This window comes from Rattus norvegicus, chromosome 17 (genome assembly GCF_036323735.1).
Source record: "Rattus norvegicus strain BN/NHsdMcwi chromosome 17, GRCr8, whole genome shotgun sequence".
Lineage (NCBI taxonomy): Eukaryota > Metazoa > Chordata > Mammalia > Rodentia > Muridae > Rattus > Rattus norvegicus.
Window position 1 is genome coordinate 20,369,738 of NC_086035.1, and position 10,263 is coordinate 20,380,000.

The window sequence follows — 10,263 nt, forward strand, 5'->3', positions numbered from 1 at the left end:
CCGGTACAGTCCGTGGGCTGGAGAAGCCATGTGACCAGAGTACCCATTCTATTCCTGTGGCTTGCGCGGCTCAGTCCAAACACAAGGTGCCCAGGCAGGTCCTTTCTGGGGTTCCTGCCGAGATCCGAGGGTTGACACATCGCTCGTGCTCGCGAGCCGCCAGAGCTGAAAGGCTGCCTCAGGTTGGGATGGTGTGCTGGGTTAAGATTTCAATGAGCAAGCAGAGGAAATGAGTTGTGAGAGCGGAAAGTAGGGCAGGACCGTACACAAAGAGACGTCAGAGAGAAGCGCAGATACTAAACGTGCGGTTTTACTTCCCAGTTCCAAAGCCGGGTCTCCGCGAAGTCTAATTGTGCTCTAGCTGAATTTCGCAAACCGTGGTGATTCACTTTGAATACTTACGCAGCTCCTCCCTTTCTCTGGAGCCAGCTTCAACAGTCTAGTTCGCAACCTCAAAAAGGCTGACTAGACACGGCTCCCTTGTGAGAAGGTCTATAAAACGCAGCCCGGGCTCCTGGGGACATTATTTTGTCTTCCCCTCTTTTCTTTTTGCTCAGTGGGACAATGCAGGGGAGAGATGGTTTTGGGTGCTACGGTTCTAGTTTTTAATATTTCCATATCTCCTACTGTTTATGACTTCTGGGTACCTCTGTCATCAATGGGTTTTTGTTTGTTTTTGTTTTGATTTTTGGTGTGTGTGTGTGTGTGTGTGTGTGTGTGTGGTGTTTGTACATGTTCACGCGGGGGTGTCTTAATTGCTTTTCTATTGTTGTGACAAACACCATGACCAAGGAAGCTTACGAAAGAAAGCATTTAACTTGGGGCTCACTGTTCTGGAGGGTGGGGTCCAGGGAGCATGACAGCAGGCAGGCAGGCTTGGCCCTGAAGCGGGGTGGGAGGAGAGAGAGAGAGAGAGAGAGAGAGAGAGAGAGAGAGAGAGAGAGAGAGAGATTTCCTCCAACAAAGCCACACTCACTTATCCAGTGGCAGACCAAGGATTTAAATATATGAACCTATGGGAGCCATTCTCATTCACACCAGCACAGGGTATGCATCGTGCCTAGGCAGGCCAGAGGACGTCTTTCTCTATCTATCATTCTCTACCATATTTTTTGAAACTAGGTCCCTTCCTAAACCTAGAGATCCTTGTTTGGCCAGACTAGATACCAGTGGGATCCAGAGAGCTTTTGTGCCAGCCACCTCAGCTCCAGGACTACAGATACGCACAATCATGCCTCTTTTAGACACGGCTGCAGGTCCTCCTCGTGCCTATGCGGCAAACATTTTACTGATGGCATAGCCTTCCAAGCACCTGCTCCCCCACCCCCCCTTTTTTTCCTGTTTTAAAGAAATTTCTGGGACAAGAAATCACAATTTCCAAGCTGTCCTTTTGGAACTTTGGGCAATCCTCCTGCCTCAGAATCCCAAGTGCTAAGTATTACACTGTGTTGTTCCATATTGAGGTAGTCAGTGTTTTCTTTAGAACAAAATAAAAAAATGCCACCACTGCCCTGCAAGCTGAGAGGACTGTTTCTAAAAGAGGATTGATGGTATCATAACGTAAATGTGGAACAGGCACCTCCTTGGATAAGAAGGAAAATATGCTTGTTATGGGTTCAAACACAGATGCGCTTCAGATGTTGCTACGATTACTGTTGTTCGCCGATGGTCTTGGCAGCCATCTTGGTAGGAAGGGAAGACACCTGGCTTGCATTACCACGACTTGTGTTTCGGGCCAGCTCACAGGCAGAGGACGCGTGCCTGCTCACGAGAGCCATGTTTGATGCTTTCTGGGGATTTTCTGACTGGGGTTTTTCTTGGCTCTTTCCTTGAAGTTGGTATCTTTCTGTGCAGCCTCCTAGGTGGGTGTGGTCTCCCCTTACCTAAGCCAGATGCTCGGACTTTCTGATATACTCAGCATCTAGCCGTCTCTTTGCCAGTCCTGTCAAATGTCACATTTTCTTTAATCACTGAAAATAATTAGTAATTTAGGCGTGGCAGGATATGAGTCTACACAAAGGTGGGGGTTTCCCCCGCCGAACTCACCTTTTCTGTTTCTCTCTTGCCTTTTATCTCCCTGAAAAACAAGACAGAAGATTCTTAGACTCTGTGATGCCATCTGAGCCCTGCTGTCCAGTTTACTTTACTGACCACCTTCCCTTGGTGCTAATTATGACAATGGAAAGATTGTTCAGCCAATTAACACAGAAACATTTAGAAAGCTCTGGGGAGCTACTCGTTTTAAATCATATGTAGATGTTTTAGAAGAATAATTTTGTGTGTGTGTGTGTGTGTGTTTTAAAGGTACACATTTCTAGTTTTTTAAAATTAAAAATGTAATTATGTGTCTATGTATCATGTGAGTGCCTGTGGAGACCAGAAGAAGTTAGTTAGTTACATGGGGTTGCGAGTAGGTTCTGGGAACTAAACTTGGGTCCTCTGCTAGAGCAGTAAGCTCCTGGGTAAACACTGAGCCGTCTCTCCAGCCCCCAAAACAATTGTGTTGAGGAGATATAAATAATAACAGTAGATACGTTTGTCTCCTAGCTTTGGATGTCTGAGTGTATGCATCTGTTGATAGACCTTGGGATACCTGGAGTCTTTAAGTTGATAACAAATAATTTGTGCAGAGGGTAATGAGGCCACTCTCTGTCTCTTCCCCAGTCTGGTGTATGACTCTGCCTTTCTGGGGTGATTGTCCTGTGGAGGCAGATGCCTTCTAACCTAACACCCATCCTGGTGATTTATGTCAAAGAAAACTGAAATGTTACTTATTGGGGTGGGAGGCAATATTTATGATGACTACCTAGGGCAACCTCATCTTGACTTCGTCCTGGTGAACCCTGGGTTTCACTTCTTTATCCTGAATTATGTAGTTCTATGGTCCACCTTTGGGCAAAGCTGGACCCAGAATTTAAAACCACTATGATTCTTCAAAACATCAGAGACCTCACTGCTTGCTACTCGAGGGAGGCAGAGTGGAAGGCTTATGTCAGGTGACTTAACGCTCTCCTTGGAGGTAGGCATCTTTTCTAGCACAAGTGAGAGTCCAAGCCCAGGTCACAGCAACTGGGAAGATATTCTCCATTGGAGATTTCTGTTCTCAGCCCGGTCTCTTGGTTTCTACCCAGTTCCCAGTCTCACTGGCTGTCTATCACTTCTGTTCACCCCTTGTAAGTTTTCTACTCAATTTAATCTTTCTGCACTTTCCAAATTCTTTATACATTTATCAAGCACAAGTGGGTCAAGCTTAGAGACTCACGCTTATTGAAATAGACACAAAAGAAGGTATTGGGAACCCAGCTTCCTCTCAGTACTTTGTAGTCTACTGTTTGGAATCTTAGCCCTTAACCAGCAGTGGATTTCCTCTGGATAAATGTCGGGTGATCCCGAGAGGAAGTCTTGCTCCAGCTGTCAGTGGAGGAGAACGTCCTCTCTCTAATTACACCAGAAATTGGGAAGCAAAAGTACTCATTAGGAAGCAGAGGGAAAATTGTCAGACAGCTCTAGGCTAAGAGAAGGTCAGGCTGCCACATCAGCATGACGCTCTAATGACAGTGTGACTGTGGCCAAGTTCATGGATGGGTAGGCCCTAGTCCTTTCTTCCTCCCCAGCTTTCCACATGGTCCCATCTGAACCCTCCTCCACCCGCCTGATCTACGACTTCGTTACTCTGGCACTCGCCCAGTAGAGCATGCACCATAACTCATTGATTTCATGTTGTACCATGGTGGCTTCTCAGCGGCGCCCCATGTTGGGAGCAAGAGGTTGGCAAGTCACATCTCTTTTGTAGGGTGCACTTGTGGGAGGAAAGAGTTTGTCTCCGCCCTTACTACCAGGACTCTGCTAAAAGCACCTATAATGAAAGATAGGTGAACGAGAGAAAAACGTATAGATTTGTTTCATATCAATTCAGTGGGACAGAGTAGCCTTTGGATATGAAGACCCCGGGGGAATAGGGACACCTGTGCTTGGGTGCTTAGGTTTGGTGGAGAGATGGGGATTTGTGGGATGTAGGGTAGGACAAAGAGAGAATGGCACAATGGTGTAAACTGGGCGGGGATGGAGGCTGGGCAGGGTATCTTCGTTCAGATTCTCCTCTGTGTCCCTGGGTCTTCAGAGATAAAGATGGTCTGGTTTTGTTTTTCCTTTAGGTGCAGAGGTCATCTCTCAGTCTCTCCTGTGAGGGCTTAATGACCTGCCTAAGGGGAGAGCGTGAAAGAGGGAAGGGACGGAGAGGGTAAAAGTGGTTTCCTCGCTCCTGATTTCTTAAATATATGGGGGCAGAGCTCCCGTTGTTTGCTCAGGCTGCTACTGAATGGCCTTGCCCCTTCCTTCTGTGCTGTGAAACTCCCCCTCTGTAAGGCCCAGGTCCTAATCTTGTCTTCTCCATAAAAATTGTTGAGCTTTTGAATAAGACTTCTCTTCTCTGGTATTCTTAAATTTTATTAAGTAGATGTACACTTGTGTGCAGATTGTGTGCCTGTGTGTGTGTGTGCATGTGTCTGTGTGTGTATACGTGTGTGTGTGCATGCGTGCGTGTGCGTGTGTGTCTGTGTGTGTAGGTGTGTGTGTGTGTGCATGCACGTGCGTGCACATGCGTACGTGTGTGTGGGTATGGGTGTATGTGTCTGTGTGTGTCTGTGTGCGTGTGCCTGTGTGTGGGTGTGTAGGTGTGTATGCGTGTGTGTGTATATGTGTGTGTATATGTGTGTGTATATGTGTGTGTATATGTGTGTATGTGTGTGCGTGTGTGTGCGTGTGCATGTGTCTGTGTGTGTATGCATGTATGTGTGTATATGTGTGTGTATGTGTGTGCGTGTGTGTATGCGTGTATGCGTGTATGTGTGTATATGTGTGTGTATGTGTGTGCGTGTGTGTGTATGCGTGTATGTGTGTATATGTGTGTGTATGTGTGTGCGTGTGTGTATGCGTGTATGTGTGTATATGTGTGTGTATGTGTGTGCATGTGTGTGCATGTGCATGTGTCTGTGTGTGTATGCGTGTATGTGTGTATATGTGTGTCTATGTGTGTGCGTGTGTGTGTATGCGTGTATGCGTGTATGTGTGTATATGTGTGTGTATGTGTGTGCGTGTGTGTGTATGCGTGTGTGTATATGTGTGTGTATGTGTGTGTATGTGTGTGTGTGTAGGTGAGTGTGTGTGTGTGTGTGTGTTCCATTACTTACTTGTGGAGGTTATGGAACAACTTGTGAAAACCTTCTTTCCCTCTACCATGTGGGTCCTGAGGATAAAACTCAAGTCGTCAGGCTTGGTGGCAAACATCTTTTCCTGATAAGCCACCTCACTGGCCCTTCCAGGTGTTTCGTTCTGTTTGTTTTGTGTTTTGTTCATTTACTGTAGCCACCGATGGTGAGCTTCTTAACAACAAAAGGAAATATGCCCTTTCCACCGTCTCTGTTCTCAGCGCCAGCGCGTAATGTATAATGTGGTACTCTAATCTCTTCTGCGTGTCCTAAATCGTCCTGAGATAGATGAAAGGTCCTATCATGGGAGCCCCCCGAGGACGCAACCATATCCTAGAGGAGATACAGTTCTAGATTTCAATAAACGTATGGTCTGAATCAAGAGACATTGGAGACAAGAACAGGCACACAGGATGCTGATAGGAAGCTGGACAGCTACTGTAGAAGAAGCAGATACCAGAAGACCCAGAGTGGATCCGACCTCACCTCAGCTCTGCTCAGGCAAGCGGTTCCATTTTCCTGAGTCTCACTTTTCATCTCTAGTAAAAGGACTAATGGTGGGAAGAACTCTCAGCTCTGAGCAGATGGGAGGGAGTCAAGAATGCTCTCTCAACAATGTGATGGGTTTCAGGATCAAGTAGGACATCATAGATGGCTCTGAGTGGGAGCCTTTGAATCTGGATTGGACTGAGCAACTGTGCATTCTTCTGCCATCTGTTTGAGATAGAATCTGTGGAAGAGCAGGCACTCAGGGAATGTCCACAGAATAAATTAATAAATTTGCCTGGAGTCCAGCGACCACAGAGATTATGATGTTCACATGTATGAAATTCTCAAAGGAGAAATGAAAAAATTTTTAAAAGAAATTATGGCGTCCAGAGGCAGCATATTGTTAGAGTGTGGACACTGGAGCTGGAATGGCTTTGTTCAAATCTTAGCTCTCTTGGGCTAACAAGATAGGTCAGCAGGTAAAGGTGCTTGCCAGCAAGCCTGAAGATCTGAGTTTGATCACATGGTAGGAGGAGAGACCCACCCTTTAAGCATCTTTATGCCGTTGTATGTTTGGCATATGTCACTCCTTTTGTTGGTAAATTTTTTAATTTAAAATTTTTTTATTAGTTGTTTGCAGCAAATTGTTTGCTTTAAGTCTCAGGAGGGACTTTGAATTAGGACTTTTGAACATTGTTGGAACTGTGAAGACTTTGGGGATACTCTTGGGTTAGATGCATTTTGCAATATGGCATGAACATGGACCTTTGTGGGGTCAGGGAATGAAGGAAAGTTATGGGGTAAGCCAACGTATCTAGGTTTCAAGATGACAAAGGGTAGATTTGCAATGATTAATTTTCATTGTTCATGTGGCTATGTTTCTGACAATCAGGAATCTGTGTGAAGGGTGCATTTGGATGTATCTAAGAGGCTTGTAGCGAGTTTTAGCTGTAGATGGAAGACTCACCCCGAAAGTGGTCAACACCACTCTGTAGTAGCTCAGATAGGGGCAAAGAGGAAAGGAAAGCTCTTTGTTTATTATCCCATCATGATGCAAAATGTTCTACCATAGCATTTCCACCCTACAAAATCAAGAACCACAAGAAATTCTCCCTCCCTTATAAAGAGATGCATGTAGTTAGGAAGCCAATTGTGGGGTACTAGTCAGCCTTTAACAATCATTCAGTTGCCTAGTAGAAAGCCCAGAGGATGTGGCTTGTATAATTGCAAGTCACAAGAATTAGTATTGGAGATGAGGGTGTGGCTTAGTGGTGAAGCATTCGCCTAGTGTATACAAGGCTCTGAGTTTGATCATCCCCTACCTACAATCAATATTAGCACAGTTGAATAACTTCCTTCTCTATAAGACAATGCTTCCAGAAAATAGAATTGTGTGGTCGCTAGCAATGTTTCACAAACTATATTTCGGAAAGGTACTTCACAGATTCCAGAAATGCTCGAAACATTCCATTTCAAAGTAATCCTAGATATTAAAGGTATGTGCTTGAGCAGGTACAGTGGCACACGCCTATAATCCTAGTACCTGGGACATGAGAGGGGAAATCACAAGGGCTAGGACAGAAGGGGCTACACAGTGAGACAGACACACAAGCAAAGGCACATCAAAAACTAAACAAAACAGTAACAAACTGAGCATGAAGTCGAGTTGCACAGCAAGGATTGAGTGTGGGGCCCCAAGAAGCCACTCCCTGAAGTAGATTCATCTCTGAGCCTTCATCTGCCTCTCAAGTTGGCTTTATTTCCTCCCGGTCTGGTCCACATTGTAACTCTTTTGTGTTGTGATAGAAACTCAATGACTGTGAAAGACGAGGATTCTGGGGAAAGTGGCCAAGTCTGTGTACCTGGGGCAGGAGCATCAGAGAGGACAGGCTGGGAGCATCCCTCAATTCCAGCGAGTAAGGGGTGGCTCAGAGCAAAAGAAGGCAAAGCAGTAAATATCCCAACACTCCCCAGCATTGGTGTCTAGGGAAGAGACCCAGGAACTAACCGCTCCCAGCAGCAGATGTTGCAGTTGTGAACTACAAAAATAAAGCAGCCTTGGGTGTATGTAGATCAAAGTGTGAAGAACAAATAAGAGTCCAGGGAAGAGGAGCTTAAGTCCTCTTCTGAGTGAAGCCCTTGCCCAGTGAAAAGGCAGGAAGAAGAACCATGGTCCAGTGAGTACACCCGTCAAGTGCAGCCGCCGTCAGCGACGTTGACCTATTATGGCATGGATATAAAGTGCTGCCTGTCTCCTCAGGGTCCTGTGGTTAAGCACTTGGTCCTCAGCAGGTGGTGCTGTTCAGGAGAATCTGTAGACCTTTGATAGGGTGAAGCCTTTCTGGAGGAACTGGTCCCTGGGTGAGCCTGGCCTGCATTCTGTTCTGGCTGCTTCCTGATCCACTTAGATGTGAACAAGCAGGCTCGCGTTCCTGCTGCCACATCTGACAGTTGCTCCTGCAACCATGCCTTCCCAACCCGGATGGAATGGACATCAACCTGGGAAACAAAATAAATCTTCCCTTCCTTTATTCTTTCTTGTTAAGTATTTGGTTACTGTGACAAAGAGGTAACTAATACAGTATGTCTTGAGGTGATGTTACAGAAATGGCGTGTCACCTTTGCGATGTGTGTGCTTCAAACGGTGCATGGAAAACAAGCAAACAAAAAAGCAAAGTAAAACAACAAAAACTCAATCAGTGGGGATGATAGACAGAGGGTCAGGAATTTGAACAGAGGTATGTAGCAAAGGGGGATGGGGAACTGGGGGTAGCCACCAATAAGTCCTAGATGCCAGGAAAGCAAGAGGCTCCCAGGACCCAACAGGGATGAGATTAGATGAAACACCCAACAAAGGGGAGGGAGAACCTGTAGAGACCATATCCAGAAGTTAGGCAAGGTCCCTGGCTGGGGCATGGGGCTACCCACTCATCTCCAAATTTTTAATTCAGAATGGCTCCTGTCTAAGGGAAATATAGGGACAAAGTGTGGTACAGACACTGAAGGAAAGGGCATCCAGAGACTGCACCACCTGGGGATCTATCCCATATACTAATGAATCAAGATCTAAATGAAATATGGGCCTCAATTAATACCAATGTATCTATTGATATCTACTCATAACAAGTGCACCAGAGGAATGTTAATGTTAGGGGATACTGAATGTGGGGTGAGAGTATAGGGCATATATATATATATATATATATATATATATATATATATATATATATTCACTGTAGTTTTAGTTTTATATAATGATAGTATTGTCAGACTGGTAATGGCTCAGTGGGTAAAGGTGTCCTGATGACCTGAGTTCAGGTCCTGGGATACACATGGTAGAAAGAGAGAAACTGAGTCTCTCCCACAAATGTGTGCCTCGTACAAAACAGCTAAGTCATATAATAAAACATTAAAAGAAATGGTTATAAAAGAAAGTCCACTAATAGAAGATGAGGAGAAATTGAGAAGGGGAAAGAAGGGAAAGGGAGGAGGAGCAGGGAAGAGGAAGATCAAGAAGAACAGGAGAGAAAGAAGAATGGGGAGAGAGGAGGGCAGAAAGAGACCCTGGAATGCACGCAGCACTGCTCTTGGTGCAGACAGCAACTGAACACTGGGATTCATTAAGGTCTGGCACAATGCCCCTTTGAAGGTCAAAGCTTCACTCCTTCCAGAATACACTTCATGGGTGTCTTTAGTGACACAGTGTTCCAAGTGTCTTACTTTCATGGCGGATAGATAGTAACTTTTCCTCCCCTCGACTTTCCACACACTTTTCCTCTGCCCTCGGATGTTCTGCAATGGAGAACCTCAAATTAAACTGACACAAGACAGATTTCAGGAGAACGGATAACTTTTTATTTATGAAGGCCCACAGGAGGTTACAGAAGAATGTGACTCAAAGAAGCTGTTAGGATTTAGGGCATATGTAACATCTTAATCACAGGAGGAGGCTATGGAGAAACAAATGGCTTTTAGGAAAGATAAGCAGGCCCCGAGTAGCATAGATGGAAGACAGAGAGTCTGGTGACAGTGTGCATCTCAAGAGTTTCTCTTGGTCCTGGACTTCTGTCTGGCAACAAGACTCATTCTGTTCTGCTTGTGAAACTCCCAGAGAGGGGATCCGTGACTATGGAATTCTTTTGTGAGACTGCTGTTAGGGTGACTAATGTTAGGTAGATAAGGACAAAGACTCCAGAAGACATCTTCTGTGGATGCTGGGTTTTTAAATGTCACCAAACTAACCCATATTGACTGTGATCTGCGAGAAACCACTTAGATGGGATTCCAGAAGGCATGGACAGGTAAAAACTGACCAGGATGTGAACATCTAAGGCATCACGGTGATGGCTTGAGTAGCATCTGAGGAGGCTCATGTCACAATGGACCAGGACCAGTGTAAATAGTGTGGTGGGAATTTGGAGTTCAAATCTTAAGACTCACAGAATCAACATCCCTTGTTGGAGGCGTTGTGGTCAGGAAAGCTTCTGCTAGCATCCACCGAAATAGTGAAATCATGGGACAGAAAGAAATACTGTGGCAGAGTAAAGCCACATGATGCTGAATGTCA